Genomic DNA, 21,811 nt, shown 5'->3' with positions numbered 1-21,811 from the left:
AATAAGTTTATTTCTTATAGGGTAAACTACTTTTCTTTTACACATCCGATTTGTACTTTTATGAGCATTTCTTTGTGTAATTTAATATGACATCAGCAAATCAAAGGGAGAACGGTAAGGATGTCTTGATCCTCGTTACCCCCGGACTTCCGGATCCCTAGACCCGATCCCCTCCATCCTAGGATTTTTAGACCTAATAAAGAATAAAACAAAAAGGACTTTGGACCCTCCGCCTTCTTGGGAAGTTAAACAAAGAATGCATATTTCTTCTATTGTAAATATATGGAGATATCGGACAGTATTCAAGCTCAAAAGTCCATAAAACAATACACAATAGGAGCAGAGCAAACACGGACCTCCAAAACAATAAGGAAAGCAGATTGTCCATAAGTGTCCCAATTAACACCCATATATATGTAAATTAGGTTTTCACTTTGGGTAGTTCATTTTTGTTTCAAAAACATTCCCATTTTATTTTCCCACCCGATCTGGAGAAAAATTCCCGGCTCATCCCAAAAGTTTTATTAATATGAAGAATTTAAGATTTTACTTTAAACCTTTCTTTGAAATTTTTCTTTAAAAAAAACTGAAAAACAATATTTATGTATACTGTTGAGATTTTTCGTTTTTTTTTTACCTCTCTTTATCTGATAAATTATTTATAGTTCTCTTTTTTGTGAATAGGTATCCAGGCTAAAAATGAAACAACAGACATTGTTTCTAATTAGCCGGGTATATGTATAATTATGTATTTTTTCATAATTTAAAAGTGGAAAGGTCTTTTTTTAACATCTGTTAATAAATGATAATGATTTGTTTTTCCAAAACATATTTTCTATTTTGCTATTTTTTTGTGTGTCGTGAAATGCTTTGTGTGTGTCCTTAATTTTAAATTGAATTAATTGTCACGAAGTATATTTATCATATTTGAAAAATATAGAAAATTTATTGTGAAAGTCCTTGTGAAGTAGTCTAATTCAAAATTAAATTAACACCAAATTAGTAATATCTAAAAATTAACATCACAGACCCCCATTTTTTTCTGAATATATAAGATAATTTTAACCATTCCTCTTAAATTCAGTACAAACCCACTGGATATTGCATGTAGAAGATCTAACGGAATTGAATGCAATCTAACATTAGTAAAATAATCTTATAAACAATATCTTTAAAATCTAATGATTGTAATCTTAACCAAAGATTAGTCTTGTTCTGGGTACCTTTGAAATATTATGCATCTTAACAACTTTTTTTTCAAACCAACTGAATAGACATTTCCTTTTCTTAAAACAATCGAGCATTTATGTTTGTTTTGTTTTGTTTTTCTTCGCATGAGGTATACATTGGGGTATAATTTTTAAAGAGAGAAAACTTAAAAAATGAAATCTGAAAAATTTGAATACAATTTCAAAACAGCGAGAAAAGTAAGAGACTATAAAAAATTATATTTGAACTATTTCTTTAAAATTAGAAAACATGAACCGCATGGAGAATTGGAGTTGGTATACATTTAACATCTGTTAATAAATGATAATAATTGGTTTTTCCAAAACATATTTTCAGAGAGGATGAATTGTAATTACATCACTTCCATATTTTAAACCATGCATGTAGCTGCAATAAATATTCCTTAGGGTCAGAGAGAGAGAGAGAGAGAGAGAGAGAGAGAGAGAGAGATGCGCATTATATATAGAAAATAATCGACAGTGCGCGGAAAAATACCGAGAAATTTAGAATAAATAAATTCTATAATTTTAAAGCATAAATAGACAAAGTTGCATAATTATTTTTTGTTTGTTTGTTTGTTTCTTTATTTTCGATATTTTGATTGATGAACTTATGGTGAGGTCATGAGTAGACTTGTTTATTTCAAAATGTAAAAAACACATCGCTTTTAATTCGGAATGATATGTTTTGTCCATTTCGTTATTGTCCAATTATAAACTCTAATTCTTTGTTCAGTTAGGTATCACTCAAAAAATAATTTCTAAAACTATTATGGGGTTTCGGATAATTCGAAATCATTTCAGGTTAAATCAATTTAAGCAGATCATTTTTTTTTAATCGAATATATCTTCGATACTTATATACGGTTCTTTATTTTTTTATTAAAAATATTTTCTTTTAAATCGAAGTTGTTTTTTTATTAAATTTATACTTTTAGTATCCATTTGTAACTGAAAGTGATTTTGTAAAAATCCTTTCAATCCAAAATATTGAACTAAGGTTCTCGATGATTATGTTTTGATAATAAAAAGTTCTTAATTTAATTTAAGTCTATTTAAATGTGTTATTGATTGGTTTTTCAAAACAAGTCTATGTCAATAATAAATAAAATTATATATATATATATATATATATATATATATATATATATATATATATATATATATATATATATATATATATATATATATATATATATATATATATATATATATATATATATGTCTTAATTTTTTTTGCTTTTAAAACTGATTGTGAAAATATGAACTTTTCAATCCTACAAATTCATGAAAAATTACTGTTATAGTACCTACCATAAATATTGCAAGAGGGTTCATGCCTCGTCTTTTGTTTGTTCAGTCAACTAGGCAAATGTCATTATTGTACATTGGCTACATTTTATCTATACTATCCTTCACGTCAGAATAATTATGGCCAGAGTAATAAAGCTCGCCCAAGAATTTAATTGGGATGGTCATTATTAAATTGATATTTACGTAATCGACCAATTCTGTTAACAGAAATCAATTTGAATTAATTTTCTAAGAGAGAGAGAGATATATACTCTTTCCCTATATTTTTAATAGAACCTTCTTTCCATCAAAGGAATCCATGGCTCACATTGTATTTGCCAATCTACCAAATGTTCATGCACTCGAAGTACTGCATCTCTGTTAGTTTCCTGTCGATTCAGAACCGTTACATAAGAGTCATATGAATAAAATATATCAGGCCACCCCTCCCAACCAAATATACATAATAAATATTTCAGCAATAAAGTCATCGATCCAATTCGGCATTTAAACCTAAGGTTTTCTCTATTATTTGTTTTTTTTCCTAGATTTTGGTCAGTTCTTCCTCTGAAACGATATACCCCCTGCCATCTCAAACATTTTAGGCTCCGGGGCCATGAAACTTAATGTAATCTCACTTTGGCTCTCAGCCTCACTTTGGCTCTCAGTCTCACTTTAGATTTCAGTCTCACTTTTATAAAATTAAATAGGAAAAGTGAGTCAGGGATTAAAATGAGCTCTACTCATATTTATGGAGCCAGAAAACATATTCATGACCAATATATTACCAAACATTGCTAGAAATTCCAAACTGACAATGAAATATATATATATTTGAGCTGAAAGGTCCATAAATAATTAATGAAATATTTATTGTATAAAGATTGACTGATTGTATGTTGTTTAACGTGCCTCTCCAGAATTTTTCACACATATGGAGACGCCACCACTTGCCTTTGAAGAGCTGCAAATTTTGTCCTATACTCGGCACTCAGGGTCATTGAGTAGTGAGTGATCTTTTTCGTGCCAGCACCTACTGCGACACGGGATCTCGGTTTATACACTCTCATCCGAAGGACCGGTCTCCACATCCCTCAGTGGGATTCGAACCCGCGACTCTAGAGCAGACGCTCTAACCAGTGCGCCATGCGGGCGACTATTGTACAAAGAATATACCAACAAAAAATAATATGTTAATAAATGCACATAAAGTAATTACATTAAGGAACCTCCTAATTTCATTGCCTGGTGTAGGAATGCTCTACTTTACCACAATATTGCAATAAAATTTGATCATGATGATATTTATGTTTTTTTTTTAATTTCTCAGAATTAGGGGCATAGAAAAATTAATATCGTAATGTTGACTTACACTCCTCACATTTTAATGTAAATGCTTTACTTCATATTTTATAATGTTCCAGGCAAAATTACGAACCCTCGGAAATTCCAATTAGGTTCAAGTGCCCAGTCTTATTTAAATTGTCATAGAATGGTGCAATGTGGCATTTCATGTGTAACTTCTGGAGAAATGACTTGTATTTCATACATAAATATTTAGCAAAATATGTTTAATTCTGTTATTAATGTCAAATTTACCAACAACTTACCTTAAAAAAACATTACAAGCCATTCCATGTACTCAATAACTTTTATTTGTCTGATATACAAAGTAAAAGCGTCTAGGCGCTAAATTTCTGATAAGTTTACATGTAGTATGTAAATAATTATTTATACAGGACAGCAGTTGTCGCCCGTGTGGCGCAAATTTTAGAGAGTTTGGAAGTTGATCCTCACGTCGAAATTTTCTAATACACTATGTGACCCAGAGGTCACTCCTTCGGATGAGACCATATAAATCGAGATCCTCCTACTGCTAGATATAAAAAAGACCCTTCACTCCTCATAAGTCGTAAATGTTGAGTACAGGTCTAACTGTGTAGCCCTGTGTCGACAAGTATATAATGGGAACAAAACATTTAATTGAAATATTCTCCTAATTCTATTCTTCTTAATGTTATAACATATATATGTTTTTCAAATACATGGTAATAGGGCTTGATATTAAAACTGATAATGTATATTTTATTGAAAGACTATACTTTTTTGTTTGTTTTGAAAATATTTTAAAACATGAATCAAAAGAATTGGAAAAGAGTTCCTACAACTTACTGGTTTCTCTCCTTCGATTTGCAATATGTCATTTAAAATAAATCAAATAAAGAAAATAATGCGATGTAAGAAAAAAATGATTGCATTAAAAAAAAACATAAATTATACCCGAGGTAAAAAAAAACACCAAAAAAAATGAATTAATTTATAAAATCATGAAATTCGCTTAATTTTAGTTCTTGATTGATTTTGCTTTATTTGACTAGAATATTAACAATGCAACAATCGAAATTATGATATTTGATTTCCAATAACAATTAAGTAATTGCTCCAACATGTATAATTGAAAAGTGATTTAGTAAACATGGTTATAATACAAACAGAAAATGTTATGAAAATCTTTTAAACACAAATCTACACAAGGAATGAAAATTTGGTGGTAAGACTGACTCGCGTAATAATACTTAAATAAAGTTTTTGTGAGTAAAAAGGAATTTAAAATATTTGTAATGCTTGTGAGTTGATTTGTGTAAATTTTGTTTGTTCGTTTGCTTTTTTGTTGTTGTTGTTGTTTGTAGAAAGCTTCCTTTTAAAAAATGTTTCCATTGTCTTTATGTTAGTCGACTTAAAACAGCTTAAGCTTGATCTCATATTTAGGTATAACCCATTTTTTAAGTCAACATTTGATTAAAATTTTAATGATCAATGTACTTTTTTGTGCATGGCTTTAATAAAATAGGTAAATGTTACTTTTTTGTGGAATTAATGCATTTTAGAAACTCCTCAATGAGTAAAACATTTTGTCGAGTTTAAAGTTTTAGAGATTACATCCATTAGATATCATATCATTCAATCATCAATCATCAAACTTTATTATTTCATTAAGATCTACTGGTGTATTTAAAAAGCAATAGCATTTAGAAACAAACGCAAACATTTAGTAACTGTTGTATATCAGATTTATTAGCATAATTTATGGTGTTTTAGCAGCAAAAGATAAACATCTTTTAGGCAATGACTATCTTATAGTATAACATATTTATTAATATAATTTATGTTATTTAAGAGGAAAAAAGATACGTATTTTAGGCAATGAATATACATATTTCTGTACCTTTCACTACAGAATGATAACATTTAGAATTGCTATTTCAACGGTGTAAGGTTTGCCTTACAAGAGTCCATACATCTGGTAAACTGATCATTACAAAATTTCCGGCATCTGTCCTCAAACGGATGTCCTTCACATTTGTAGTAAGCATGACAGCCCCTGAATATTTCTGTACATTTGTAACAGGGCCCTTCTTCGCTGTTCACATGTACAGCAACGACAAATAAACACACTAACAAAAACATTCCTCCTAGTTTATGAATCATTTTCCAAGGTCTGATATCTGCGAAGAAAAATTTACATTAGATAGTTAACATGAAAACATTCTTGAGGCTTTTCTAGACATTCGATTTCAGGAATGCATAAAATGATACAAGTCAGTCGTTATCATAGTAAAGCGAAAAAGAAATTTCAAGTGCAATGTAACAAAAGTAAAGACTTATTCAATAAAATATCTTTTTTTCAACTTTAACAGGTGAGTAGTTATTGTACATTCATAAGGTAAATTCTTAAAATTTTCCTGTACTTCTTCATCTTCATATTTATCATTTGAAAGATAACCATTTCAAAATTAAGTTTTCTTCACTTTTTGCTTCTCTTATCAAGTTTAAAAACGATTTTTCAAAATAATAACTTAAAAAGTAATGTTATACCCAAATCATATAAGAGCGTACAGGAACTTGCATTTCTATCCTTTAGATCTTATTATAGATTTTTCATTTTTCTATACTTTCCAATTACATTATAACGGCATTTCGTGAAAAAATACGAATATATATTAAAACATATAGACTAACATCCAAGATTATATTTTTTTCATATTATCTCATAAACAATATATATTTTTAAAATTATTTATCAATTTATTTATACATGTAGTTCACTTTTGGTCAGCTAAAAATACTATGATGATCTTTAAAAAAAAAAAAACTTACCCAGATGAAAGAGGTATGGATATTTGTATCAAATTTGAGATGTTTGTTAATGCTGTCCAAAGCTTCAAGCTATATATCATGTAATATGAGAACCGGCTAAAGCAGATAAATTAATTATATATATTTTTCATTAATTATAAATATATTCATCGCCTATTTAGGTAATCCTGACATTTACAATGTCCCCTTTGTCAACATCGTTTATTCGTCATTGATTTACACAAAAATTTGATGTCCAGTCATTTTGGATTTATTGCCGTGTGAATTATCAGATCTGACATTTGAAAATGGTGGTAAGTATCAAATAAAAATCGTCTGATTCATTGGCAGATGGTACTCGACCTTTCAATTATAGATTGATAGAGAGAATAGATTAGATGATAAGTAGATAGATATAGATAATAAATATTCATTCATGAAAATAAATCTGTCAACTCTATAGAGACGTATGCATCAGGTGGTGTAGTACATGTAGACTACGAAACGACAATCATATTTCTTTCTCCTTGTATATCATATTAAAACCGTTCAAAAGTTTAACAATTAAGGGAATATAACTACATGTACAAGGGTTGTTCGAAAAGTTCTTGAACTTCTGTCATATTTTTTACTTAACGCATATCAAATCCATATTTGGGAAAAATGTTTTTACAATACATTCTAATGATTCTAATTTTAAACTTTAAAGATATCTTGATTTATTTCAAACTTATACAGAGTTAGAAACTGCCAAATTCGGGTCGCGGAGCAGGTCTAAATTTTGTAATTTACAAACAATACACTAAATAATGTCTGTAGTCAAATTCTCTGCAATTGGACCAAACAACAAAAGAAAAAATTCTAACGTTGAAATTAGGAACTCTTACATCGATTCATATTCAAAATTATGGCTCATTAAAATGACAAAAATGATGACGTTTTAGAACGTCATGGAGCAGCAGAGAACGATACAATTTGTGTTTTATTCGAGAAAACTTCTGAAGAAAGTTTAAAAATGTTGAAAGAATCAAATAATATGTTACAAGTGAGTCGTGCATGTGTGTGTGAACGGTACAAGCTGTATCTGAGTGACAGAGACTCTCTATTGGACGAGGACAATCTGTGAAGAAACTGTTTAAACTGTATAAATACACTAAATACTAGTATTGTCTGTATAATTGTTAAATTCTGAACAAAAAGTTTTGAAAGTTGGAACGTCATTGAAAGGCATAGTCGCTTTAGAGTTGCTGGTCTTGTGTAAGCTTAGTCTAGTGGTAAAAGAAATTAAATCGCTGACAAAGGAAATTGTACAACGCGAACAATTGTTAGAAAATAAATGTCAAGAAATAGAAAATGTTTTAATGAGTATGCACTATATACTGTGTAAAATGTATAGGTTTAGTATTTTTGAGAAATTCTTGAAGCTACGTTTTTGACGTTACATTGTCGTTAAATTTCTATGCTTCGTGGTTACAAAACATGTTGATTTTTGGATGAAATAAATGATTTGCTATTAAATCGAATGGAATGAAACTTTACACATCAACAAAACAAATATTTTACACATGACATTGTGTATTTTTAAAATTTCTTGAAAGTAGTATAATGAGGATTGAAATTGTCTACGAACTCTTCGAACAACCCTCGTATATAGTAAGGCACTGTTTGACAAACTGGTATATACACAACTCAAGTTATTACATCCAGAACTTAGGTTACAATTACTTATAATGTTGAACTGAAAATAGGGGGTTTCATTAATTCATACCAATAGTCAGGTGCAGGACCATTATTTAGGAGGGTCATTCGAAAAGTTCGTGGACGACGTCAATCTTCGTTATACTACTATCAAGAAATTTAAAATAAGCTCAATATCATGTATACAAATAATTGTATTGTTGATTTGTGAAGGTTAGTTCCATTCGATTTCATAGAAATCAATTTACTTCATTTTAAGATCTACTAGTACACGTTTTGTAACCACGGGGCACACCTAACGTCAGTGTAACGTCAAAAACATAGCGTTAAGAAATTCTCAAATTAAGTTACTATCCCTGCACATACTATCCCTGCACATTTAACACAGCATAGTCCAATAACCACTCATTAAAAAACTTTTTTTTATCACTTAACATTTATTTTCTAACAGTTGTTCTCGTTGCATAATTTCCTTTGTCAACGTTTTAATTTCTTTTACCACTCAGCTGTGCTTTAACGGGATCAGCAACTCTGAAGCGCCTTTGTCTTTCAATGACGTTCCAACTTTTTAAAGCTTTTGTTTAGATTTTACCAGATAAACCCTTTCTTCACAGATTGTCCTCGCTGGATACAGAGTCTCTGTCACTCAAACACCGCCTGTATCATTTAAACACACACATGCACGACTTACTTGTGACATAATTTGTTTATTCCTTTATTCTTTCATATTCTTATTATTTGAATTTTTATTTTTCAAAAAATGGTTTTTCCCATAGACTTAAATGCAATCTTTGTTAATTAATTAATGCTTAGTTAGTGAAGTTTTTGAAACTTTCTCGAGGACAATCCTTTTCTACTATACAATGCCTTAATTTAATATCAGAGTGTTATGTACATGTACTTGACGGCCATTTAAGGGTAGATAATCTGGTCCTATTAGGGATGGGAATCCTTAAGTATTTCTATATGTATGAAGCCAAGTCATCAGATCTACATTTTGTGATGCAGTAAAACGAAAATAGCAGCAGCTTTGAAAATGAAAAGTCGTCCGTACGTGGTAGAAAACATTCTGAATTTACACGCAAGTACACTGATGTTGTTATTTAACTGACATCATCGATTTAGTCTGCGAAGACCAGGTCTTCTAAAAGTCTGTCGGATTTCCCATGAGTACCATAGGTATTTGCAGACCTATTTTTGTATTGATATGAAGCAGAATTTAGTTTAAAACTTGTAAATAAGAAGATTGATTGATTGACTGATTGATTGTGTGTTGTTTTACATCCTGTTTGAGAAATGTTCACTCTTATAGAGATGCATCATATATATCTGATGAGCTTCAAATTTTACAGTTTCTTTAAACAGCACTCAGGGCCATTGAGCAGTGAAGGTCCTCTATCGTGCCAAAGCCTGTCGTGACACAAGGTCTCGGTTTGTAAGGTCTCGTCTAAAAGACCCACAATTTTCACTTCAAAATGCCGAATGAAGAGTAACTACTTTTTTATTGACTAAGGCCAGTCTCCGCCGAGATTCGAACCCACTACCTACTAATCACGGAGCGAGCCCTCTACCGAATGAGGTATCGTGACGGTTCTACATGAGGAGAAGCAAACACTTGCTGTGGCCTTCAACTCGACATTTAGATATATAAACAACCTATTTTCAATGAGTACTGTTCATATGTCGACTGGATATATCCCAGTGGGATAAAACAAAATGAGTGACAAAAAGAACGCAAAATTTGAACGCCTGATCAATAAAAATAAAGGTGTAAGAATGTGATATATATAGGGTTTTACAACGAAAAGTAAAAAAAAAAAACAGTACTACATTTAACTCCGGACACGACATTGTCCTGTACTTTTACTACCATTTATAATTGTGATGTTAAAAAAAGTTTATAGCACTTGGTGGAATGTCTATTTTTCAAAGATGTAAAGTCCTAAAAGTCAGAATCCCATGGAAGATGGTGGGATTTTTAGTCCCATCAACTATCCCACCTTTCTCCCATGGGAGTTAAAGTGTCAGATGGGTTATTTTCTCCCATTGGGATTTTTTCTTCCACAATTTTTTTTTCAAATGGGATTAATCCCAAGGATATTCATTGAGTCCTTTTCTCCCATACATTGTCTAACATAGAATATATCCCAAAGATTATAATAATCATATCCCACTCATCATAATCTATGGGATTTACCCTACGAGGGCTGTTCAATAAATAATATCCTGAGCTGTATGACATACAATACAGATATCATATGACATTAAGCTTGGCTTTTTTTTGCATTATTGAATATTTAATGAATTCAAAACAATTTATGTGACCACTTTTCATCACATAGTTTCATTGTGAGAAGTTGGAAAACAAGGGCTATTCGAGACACTGCATTATAAATTGAATGGTAAAGAATCAGTAAACTAGAGTGAAATTAAACGCTTCATTAAAGCTGCTGTAAAACTCGTTAAGAATCCCAAAGAAATATTCACTGAAATATGTAAAATTTACGGCAACCAATGTCTGTTTTATAGACAAATGAGCAGGTGGATTTCAATGATAAAAAATTATATAATTGGCATCAAAAATGGGTACCGTCCTTGCCAACAAAATATTATTACAACGAATGTACTGATTGTCAAATTTCAACAAATAATCACTGATGATGTATGATTGACTTAAAAGACACATAGCAAATTTGATAGACATTATTTCGGGAGTAGTTTACACTGTTACAAAGAGACGTTTGGCAGTAAAAAAAAAAAAAGCTTAGAAAAATGAGTGAAAACGACAGCGTGTAGGAATATCTAAACAATTATTTTGAAATGTAAGTAATTGTGGTTATCCACGTTTGTTTGAAATTCAGATAATGAAACTTGAATCTATTGCTTAAAACCCTCAAAACAAAATTTACAATAAGATGCACTTGACAAAAGCAGCAAAGGTCTGAGAAGAGCTAAGAATTACAAGAGCACAAAGACAGATTCATGTGCAATTTTCTTAAATTTTAGTGGTTTTGTTGTTAAAATTCGTATTCTGGGAGGCAGTTTAATGTCTGGAAGAGTCTAGAAAGCATTTTTTTGCAAAAAAAACTCGAAAGGTTAATGAGAGGAAGGGAACAGAATCATGAACCCACTACATTAAATTTCTTCATGACAGCGTCCAAACCCGCACTCCCCTAAGAGTAAAGGAGTTTCGGGGATAAACAGAAAGTTACGGTAATTTTGTTTTCACATTAACAATATTCGCCAGATATGTCGACTTTTGACTTGTTTCATTTTCCAAACTTGAAAAAACACCTTTCAAAAGGAAGAAACGAGTCCAGGAAATCATTGGATCTGCCATTTTCCAGTATACTAAGGGTCATACCCAAATTTGATTTCTAAAAACAATCAGAAATTAGATAAAAAATTTTACGGACATGTCTTTTAATTAAGAGAGAATTTTAACAGCCCTCGTCAATATAGGAAAGAATTTAATTTAAACTCCCCCAATGATACATGGTGTATCTGCAATATGAAATGCTGTTTTATTCAAAAAGGAATCATCCGATTAGAAACGTGTAGAACTATACATGTATTTCTTAACATTCTTACGTGTACTATAGCTTGGTAAATCGTGCACATCGGGCTCAGTTTTAGTTTTAACATAATTAGGTACTATTTTATATTTAAATCTGACTCAATTGTTGGTTTTAACATATTAGGATACTGTAAATCACTTTTTATTCGCGAGAACTTTATTTTCGCGTAATAACGCGAGACAGTATGCACGCGAAAATTTCATTCTCGCGTATAATAGAATTCCTTAAGATTATATAAAGCACTGACCACAATTCGTGGAAATTTTGTCTCTCTAATAAACAGTCAATGACTATCTCGCGAAAATAAGGTGTCGCGAAAATTAAGTGATCTACAGTATATATTTATTACATTTTTGTGAAACATTTGTAGTTTTACATTTCAGCATTTGTAGTTAAACATTTAATCATTTGTAATGATACATTTAAAGATTTGTATAGTTATTATATACATTTAAACTTCAGATTATGTTTCTTAGATCAAAGATATAGAAAAGCCTTGATTTCATTATTCAACTCATGGGTTTTTTAAAATAATAGATTCCTATTATTGTTGCAGTGATGTGAGCTGAACTTCAGTCATCACCTGACCATGCAGTAACCGTTAATTGCTATCAATGGAAAGTGAGACAACTCTTATATCGACTACTTAGAGTGCTATTGGTGAAAAATTTCATAAATCATAAATTACAAATTTAAAATTAAAAATCGTTTTTTTTTTATAAGTAATATTTTAACTTACTTCTGATAAAGTTAGACAGGTGTATTAAGCGACATTTGTCCAAGAGGGAGTTAATGGCAAAGTCAACAGGCTCAATTTTGTCCAAGAGAGAGAGAGAAAGAGAGAGAGAGAGAGAGAGAGGTCCTGCATAAGTCATGAAGCGGCATTGAGCGGCATTTGTCAGTGCTTCTAGTTAAGTCATCGGAGTGATTCTTTTTAACATGTTTAAGTCAGCGGCATTTGTCTAGTGATTCTGTATAAGTCAGCGGCATTTGTCCCGTGATTCTGTATAAGTCAGCGGCATTTGTCCCGTGATTCTGTATAAGTCAGCGGCATTTGTCCCGTGATTCTGTATAAGTCAGCGGCATTTGTCCCGTGATTCTGTATAAGTCAGCGGCATTTGTCTAGTGATTCTGTATAAGTCAGCGGCATTTGTCCTAAGTCAGCAGCATTTGTCTAGTGATTCTGTATAAGTCAGCGGCATTTGTCCTAAGTCAGCAGCATTTGTCTAGTGATTCTGTATAAGTCAGCGGCATTTGTCACGTGATTCTGCAGAAATCAGCAGCATTTGTCCAGTGATTCTGTATAAGTCGGCGGCATTTGTCCAGTGATTCTGTATAAGTCAGCGGCATTTGTCCAGTGATTCTGTATAATTCGCCTCATTTGTCCAATGATTCTGTATAAGTCAGCGGCATTTATCCAGTGATTCTGTATAAGTCAGCGGCATTTGTCCAGTGATTCTGTATAAGTCAGCGGCATTTATCCCGTGATTCTGTTTAAGTCAGCGGCATTTGTCTAGTGAATCTATTTTTGTCCCGTGATTCTGTTTAAGTCAGCGGCATTTGTACAGTGATTCGGTATAAGTCAGCGGCATTTGTCCAAAACAGAGATTCTGATAAAGTCAGCGGCAACTTCTGATAAAGTAAGAAAGGGCATTGAATGACATTTGTCCAAAAGAGAGTTCTGGTACATTTTGTAAGATCAGCAGCATTCCATGATCGAAAGAAAGCTCCTGCATAAGAATATAGCGTATCAGAAACCCTTGGCTAGCGAAGATAAGGTCAGCGGCATTGACCGGCATTTGACCAAGAATGGTAAAGTCATCGGCATTTATTGGCATTTGTTTAATATGTGAGTGCCTCTAGTTAAGTCAGAAGGATGTTTCATAAATATGATTTCTTTCGTTTGAGGAACGAATTAGACAGAAATCAATTTCTACTCGGTGTGATAATAAATTACTTTTTCGGAATTACAAGATTTTCATTCGAATACCTGGTGTATATCACGTGGTTCTTTAGAACCGGTCTCGTTAGCAAGGCTATATAAGAGGTGAATAGTGGTTTAAATACCAGTTTAGGACGACACGTAGAGCACGATAAAGTTTAAATCTCAGATACAGAACGAAGTGGCGTAGGGCGTGGTTCATCGACATGTTTAGCCATTGTAGATGATATGAAATCACAGAAAATAGAATTGGAGAGAGATTTGACAGTGTGGAAAGCGAGGTCATCAAAGAAAAGCCATCCTAGATCTTGTTTTTATAAGATAAGTATTCATTTGAGAATACAATTGATCAGTTTTTGAATAAGTAATACATGTAAATAAGTGATAACAAGGTTTGTAATAGAGAGAATTTGAAAACAAATACATGATTGTATTAGATGATGAGATTCGTTAATTCTAGTCAGTATATGATAATAGAAGTTATTTCCAGAAATAGATAATTTGTTTTGTATAAAGATAGATTTGTTAAAGGAAGAAAACTGGTGTTTCTGAAAAGCAAAACAAATTCGTTACGTTAATTTATTTTTCAATTAAAACAAGTGTAGAATTTATAAGATATTATATTTGCACTTATATCCAATTGCATCAGCATTATATCAAATGTATTTCCTGAGTATAGAAAATATCGATCAATTAAAATTGTTTGAATTTTTCAATTTCAGTTGCTTGCCATTTTGTCAAATGTGCTACTAAAATGAAAAGTTTTAGATATGTTGAAGAGAAAAGAGTATATTCTTATGTTTCAGGTAGTTACATGTTGGGGTTGGTATCACGATGAGTATAATGAAGAAGGTGATTTTAAGATCTCCAGAGAAGTACGGTAGATTTTTTCTTTGCGTTTTATGCCAATTAAAAGTTAAATTTCATGCGGACTCCATCACAATGGAAAAGAGAAGCATTTCATATTCTGATTTGTGACTATAAAAATTCGTTTTTCGATTTATTTTAGTAGATCATTCAATCATGAATCCTTATAGTAGAGTATGGGGCATAGATAATTTTTGTTTGGTATCTATTAACCAAGTATATGTATTAATGACATATAAATTTTATAGAAGAAAACGAGTTTTACTTGTCTTATGATTAATGCTGGACATGTACGGCTTTGTGAAAGAGAATTAAAGGTTTAGAATATTTGCATTTTGATTTACATTGTAGTTAAACTAAGGTCTCATTTGAATTATCTATTTAAAATTGAAATTTATCAATTGAGTATTAATTCAAAAAAAAAAAAAAAAAAAAAAAAGAAGAAGATGAAGAAGAAGATTAAGATGGTATAAAATATTTATAGGAATGATAATTCTGCAGTATTTGCAGTGTTTTTAATTGGCTTGATTGAGTTTTCTAGAAAAAGAGATCTAAGTATTTAGTTTCAATTCTAAAAAGTTTTGATAACAGAAACTGAGTTTTGTCGGTATGATTTCGAGTAAAAAGGAAATTTTGTCAATGAATTCTAATTTCAAAAATGATTCACTAAAATTGAATTAAATCTTTTCTGAATATTAATTTCATGGGCTGTTTTGCACAATATTCGTGTTTGGTAGTATTTGGAAGATTTGAATTTTGATAACGTTGATATATTTCATTTTATAATGAAATGATATAAGGAATGTTTATTAATTGGCAACAATTTTTGGAGTATTTACTTTTATTGAATTTAGTTTTCACTGGAAAGCGATTTTTATAATACTGTAGCTATTTAAAAGCTGTTATTTTTTAATGTAAAACAAAAATAGATTTTGAAGGGAATTCCAACTCTAACCCAGCTTAGCATAAAATATTTTATGGATGTTAATCATAACGCATCTATCGTGTTTGGTTTTTGGCGGGATTGATTCCAGTAGACAATGAGAGGTACAAAATAGTCTAATGAAAATTAATATTCTGTTTGAAATAATATTGAGTTGGGTTTGAATTTGAATAACTTTGGCACATTTTAGCATATCATGCTTTTATGAATGTTTTCCAACCATGTATATGGTATTGTCATTTGGCAATCTATTAAAGATTGTTTTCATTATACTGCTGATACTATGAAATAGAAATTGATTGGATTCGAATGCTTTGCACATTTTATCATAATATGATATTATGTTATAGATGTTTATCCAACTACATTTGTGGTGTTGCCATTTGGCGAGTTGGTTAAAGTAGAAAGTGGGTTCTTTATCATACGAGTTTGAATTTATGGATGTTTGTCCAACCACATATGTGATGAAGTCATTTAGTAAGACTGGTTTATGTAGAAAGTGTTTTTTGGTATATTTTAAAGTAAAAGTTGATAATTTTCATGAAATCAAAGAAAAATTTTGAATCGAACTTGAAGTATTTGATAAATTTTTCACATAGTATGAATTTATGGATGTTTTTTGAACCGTATTGTGGTGATGCCATTTGGCGAGTTGGTTAAAGTAGAAAGTATTTCTACATATAAAGTACAGTAAAAGTTGATAATTCTGATGAAAATAAAGTAAAATTTAATTGGAATTTGAACTTTTTGATAAATTATATCATAAAATGAATGTATGGATTTGTATCCAACCACTTTTGTGGTGATGCCATTTGGCGAGATTTGTTTATGTAGAAAGTATTTCTACAGAAGTAGTAAAGTAAAGGTTGATAATTTTGATGAAAATAAAGTAAATTTTGATTGGAATTTGAACTTTTGATAAATCATATCATAAAATGAATGTATGGAATTGTATCCAACCACATTTGTGGTAATGCCATTTGGCGAGATTTGTTTGTGTAGAATGTATTTCTACATAAGTAGTAAAAGTAAAGGTTGATAATTCTGATGAAAATAAAGTAAAATTTTATTGGAATTTGAACTTTTGATAAATTATATCATAAAATGATTTTATGGATGTTTATCCAACCACATTTGTTTTGATGCCATTTCGTGAGATTGTTTTCAGTAGGAAGTATTTCTACAAATAGTAAAGTAAATGTTGTTTATTCTGATGAAAATAAGGTTATCATAACTTGATTATCAAATGGATGTTTATACAAACACATTCATGTTTTTCCTAATTAAAAAAAAAAAAAAAAAAAATGATTAGTGCAATTCATAAATTTTGAACTTAATGGTGGAATTTTGATTCATTTTATCATTTAATGATAGTATGCATGTTTTGCTAGCCACAATGATGATGACTGATTTTTTATATAGATTAAGAGAGAGAGAAAAAGAGATCCTATACATATTTACTAAAATATCAGTTACAAGATATATGTATCTATCAGTTTTCTAACATCAAATTTGTTCTTCCAGGTATTATTGGTTATATTCTTCTTACGTTTAATTCAAGCACCATGAGGTATTAATCGGTGTACCAATAATGACAGAGTTTCAAAGAGGCACATATCCAAGGAATTGAGATGGGATTCAAGATGTTTCACAGGAATGTGTATTTTGTGCTATTTTGATATTGGATGATGAATATACTTCTATGTATAACTGTGTCGATTTGATTTGATATATTTGAAGTCTTCTTCCCTGGGACTTCACGATAAATCGTATGGTATGCGTTGAGTTTGACTTGAAACTATACTCAAAATTCAAGTGCAGCAAGCATTTATCGATGTATGGATAGGATGTGTGCATAACATCAAGACTTTTACAATCAGACTCACATGGTGAATTGCGTTATGGATTTTCAAAAGACGGCGGTGTATTTTTATTTTTTAGGATGGATATACATGTATTGATATTTTCCCGCGTTTCGCTAGTATAGTGAGAAAATGTTGTATTAATGACAAGATATTTATACGCATGTTGTGTGGATTGGTCAGAGAGTGACCAATAGAAATTGATTTTGAGATGTAGTAGAGAACTGTTTTTTTTTAAGGTTGGTCACTTCTAGCCGCCGACTTAAGCGAGCTACATCTAAATTTTTTAAATTTATGTATAAAGGGTATAAGTGAAGAAATTTATATACATATATTTGATTTTTTTTAGGGTTTTATTGGTAGGTTGTGAGGTCCGTCGCAACATTTTTTGCATCCAGCGGCACTTGGCAACGGACACAGGTTTCTAGAGTTTTTTAAAAATTATTTTTATCTCTAGTTTTTCCTGGCCGGCCCTGATGCTTTTCATGTTTATCACAAAGAATATTTTAGAATTATAATAGATGCAGCAGTTTTGGGGGATTCATACACAATGTCCTGTGCTCTATATATGTATATTGATGTACTGTTTATAAAATACAGCGTCCAGCGCACGCACCGCTGGCTGTCATGCATAGAATGTTGTTGTTTGTTTGTATAAAAGTAATGGAGTGAATACATGTATTTTTTGGTGATTATTTAATTGTTTTCAAAACATTTTATTGGAAAATTTCTGTAAAATTTGATATATTTATTGTTTGAAATATTGAATGACTTATGATTTATATGAATTTTGTTGGATTGAATTTAAAATCAATGATTTTATACTTTCATTTTCCCGTTCTTTGTATTTAGAGCTACTGCGTGTCGTTGCTATGTCCAAATGGTGTGTTTGTTGTTTATTGTACTTTCATTTGAAAGTAATGAATGGATTTAGAGTAGAAATATGATTTCTTTCGTTTGAGGAACGAATTAGACAGAAATCAATTTCTACTCGGTGTGATAATAAATTACTTTTTCGGAATTACAAGGTTTTCATTCGAATACCTGGTGTATATCACGTGGTTCTTTAGAACCGGTCTCGTTAGCAAGGCTATATAAGAGGTGAATAGTGGTTTAAATACCAGTTTAGGACGACACGTAGAGCACGATAAAGTTTAAAATTTTATCATGATTTATTCAATCCAACATAAACTTGTATATACAAATTGATTTTCATATTTAGCATATGTTATGTACACTGCAAAAATAAAGCTACTGCGTGTCGTTGCTATGTCCAAATGGTGTGTTTGTTGTTTATTGTACTTTCATTTGAAAGTAATGAATGGATTTAGAGTAGAAAATGTACATTTTATGAAACTCAAAAATATATATTGCATACAAAAATGGTGAAAAGAATATGTTTGATATCTGCTGGAACTATTGGAAGCTTTTATTTCAATGAATTTTTAGATTGATATAAATATTATGAATGCATGCACTCTTTTCTCCACCTCCCTAGCTTTTCTCTCCTCTCTTCTTCCCCTTCCCTTCTCTCTCTCTCTCTCTCTCTCTCTCAAATGAAAAAAATTACACCTTATGTATTTTTATTTATCAATTATTGTATGAAATAACAGAATGTGTAAAACAAAAATAAAGAATTATTTAAAAAAAAAAAGAAAAAAAAGTCAGAAGAATGATTCTGTTTCAGTCAGCGGCATTTGAAAAAAAAATCGTCGAAGCATGAATGTACATGTTTTCTATCGGTGGTATGTATGTACCAAATAAATGCGATCGACCTGAGTATGTCCTTATAATCATATTTTGTTTTGCCGCCTAGCTGCATATTTATAGCCGGGGAGCACTGAAGCTGGATTACCAATCAAAGAGGTGCAGCAGGCTGCATGACTGTACATTTATTGCGCACAAAAAACGTGCGCTGTTTCTCGAGTTACTTCTATATTTATTCAGATTTTATCTCAATTACTTATTTTATGTTCCTAACTTTTACTAGTAATAATACTATAACGTATATAACTGCCGGTTTGGATTGCTAATAAATTCGCTTCCGAGTTCGTGCAGATGTCAACTTCGTGAATGGGGGTATCAGGGTTTAAAAACCTAAAAAAAAAAAAAAAAAAAATCTGATAAAAAATGAAAAAAAAAATGAGAAAAAGTTAGTCGAACCTCGAAGAATGTGTATGTTGGGGGGGGGGGGGGTCAATTCTCAAAAATCTTATAATCAAATATCCATGCAAAACTACATTACCTTGGTTTGGCTATACGTACATGTGTACAGCAACAACAAAAAAACAGAGGGGGTGGATTCTTTCAATAACATTTTCAACATTAAAAAAATAATGTTTGGAAAAAGGACAACTCCCCAATTAATATTACGTGCCTGCATGCATGACAAAAGGGCATACCGTATTTCAAATGAAAAGAGTTCAGACAACCATCCATCTATTGCCCCTCATAATTTTTATTCGGATTCTCTTTTTTGAAATCCATAAATTGGTCTCGGTTTTTTCCTCAGTAAATTAGCTCAAATGCGTCGTTGTCCAACCATTGCATATATTAATTTATTTGACCAATTATTTGTTTCTTGCTTCTGGCTTAATTAATAATTATCATGATGATACATATTCTACATTCTATGTTTAGCTAGTCCATGCAGTGCTAATTGGAATATTTTTAGAACCATGCATTTTTTTGACATTTCATACCACTGAGTCAATTAAAGCAGCAGATGATGACATGATATAAAATTGTGTCGTCTGATAAAAATGTCAAATCACTGCTAATCAATCGATTTGGTTACGTTGCTATGGACAACGGTAAAAACACCTGTCTGTTAACATTTTCTGACCAATCGATTAGCACAATGGCATTCGCCTTGGCGCTGCGGCTCCGGAAATAGAAACTCGATAACTATACAGGTAAATTTTATCAAGCGTGAAGATCCAACAAGTGTTTTCATATTTAAATTAGGTTAAAAGGATATCCAAAGACGCTGGGATTTAAAACATTTTGGAAGAGGGAGATTTCAAATTTTGTTGTACAAGGAGAAAGGAAAAGGCGCGCGGATTTCCCTCCACGTGGGTTGTGTAATTTGCACAGGTAAGCTTTGGATAGACTGTTTACTTTTCATGAGTTACGATAAGGAGTAAATATTTTAGGTTCTCTGGCATTTTAAAACCAATTTTCATGTTTCTATCAATATTTGAACATATTAAAACCGAAAAAAAAAACAAATTTATTATGTACCACATGCAGAGAAATATTACAACAGGTAATAATGTCGAATTTTCACAAAGTATTGAAAGTTGAAAGACTGAGGTTTGAACAATATGCATTGAATTCTCTTAGTGTTGTTGCGTAGTGAAACACATACCATCTGACACTCCCCCTTTAATGGTTTAGAGTCAAATTGTACACTTATTGTAGTCATTTGCAATAATCAAATTTAATCATATTATATTATATAAAGGATTGAAAAGTTGTGTTGATACATGTAAGCACTTAATGAAAAGCGTAAATAGGTAAAGAGGAACACACCCCCCCCCCCTGAAAAAAGTTTAAGAAATATCATAGTAATCTGTAATGCAAAACAGTGAAAGGTAGGGATCGATAGATAATACTGTATACAGGCCGGGTTATTTTCGCCCCGTTTAATTTTTGCCCCTTCACAATTGCAAACAATTTTGCCCCGTTTTAAATTCGCCCAGTCATAGTTTTATTTAAGAAATAATACTGTACTATTTCATTTCGCCCCGTTTTAAATTCGCCCAAATGAGGGAAGGGCGAAAGGGGCGAAAATAAAACGGGGGCGAAAATTTCCCTGTATACAGTAGATATACTGATTGACCAATTTCATCAATTGGAATAATCATAAAAATTGTGAAAATAAACAGACCTCCTGGAAACTGAGAGTAAGGGATCAGGTGCCTTAGAAGAAGTAAGCATCCCTGGTCACACCTTAAAATTACAGGGTAATCCATATAGTTATATTTGTTTAGAGAGTAATCTGTCATCCAATTAAGTGTGAAAGGAATTAGACCCAACTAGATTGTATGAAATATAATTATGGAATAAATAATTGGAATCAGTTTCCAACTGAACAAAACACAAAGATTCAGTTGTAATTAGGTATATGATAATTGGCAAAGGAACATCTTGAATGTCCTTGAGTTATATAAATTTATATTAGAATTAATATACCAGTATGTCATTATGAGGGAAAATCAATTTTCACTGGTTTTCTTTATATAATCAGTCAAACTGAT

The 21,811-nt window shown here is 31.2% G+C and overlaps 2 long non-coding RNA genes across 2 annotated transcripts; one reads left to right on the top strand and one right to left on the bottom strand.

Moving 5' to 3' along the window:
* Positions 1 to 5,570: 5,570 nt before the first annotated feature.
* Positions 5,571 to 6,754, bottom strand: LOC134240817 (uncharacterized). Its single transcript, XR_009986529.1, has 2 exons — positions 6,681 to 6,754; positions 5,571 to 6,028 (listed from the first exon to the last, which is right to left on the bottom strand). It is a non-coding gene; the product is annotated as an uncharacterized LOC134240817 (long non-coding RNA).
* A 7,081-nt stretch (positions 6,755 to 13,835) lies between these two features.
* LOC134240798 (uncharacterized) lies at positions 13,836 to 18,859 on the top strand. Its single transcript, XR_009986521.1, has 3 exons — positions 13,836 to 14,202; positions 14,688 to 14,851; positions 17,212 to 18,859. It is a non-coding gene; the product is annotated as an uncharacterized LOC134240798 (long non-coding RNA).
* The last annotated feature ends 2,952 nt before the right edge of the window (positions 18,860 to 21,811 follow it).

This window comes from Saccostrea cucullata, unplaced genomic scaffold, assembly GCF_032062105.1.
Source record: "Saccostrea cucullata isolate Sc308-1 unplaced genomic scaffold, CSIRO_AGI_Scuc_v1 ctg380, whole genome shotgun sequence".
Classification (NCBI taxonomy): domain Eukaryota; kingdom Metazoa; phylum Mollusca; class Bivalvia; order Ostreida; family Ostreidae; genus Saccostrea; species Saccostrea cuccullata.
The sequence above is the reverse complement of the archived record's forward strand: the minus strand, read 5'-3'. Positions and strand labels throughout refer to the sequence as shown.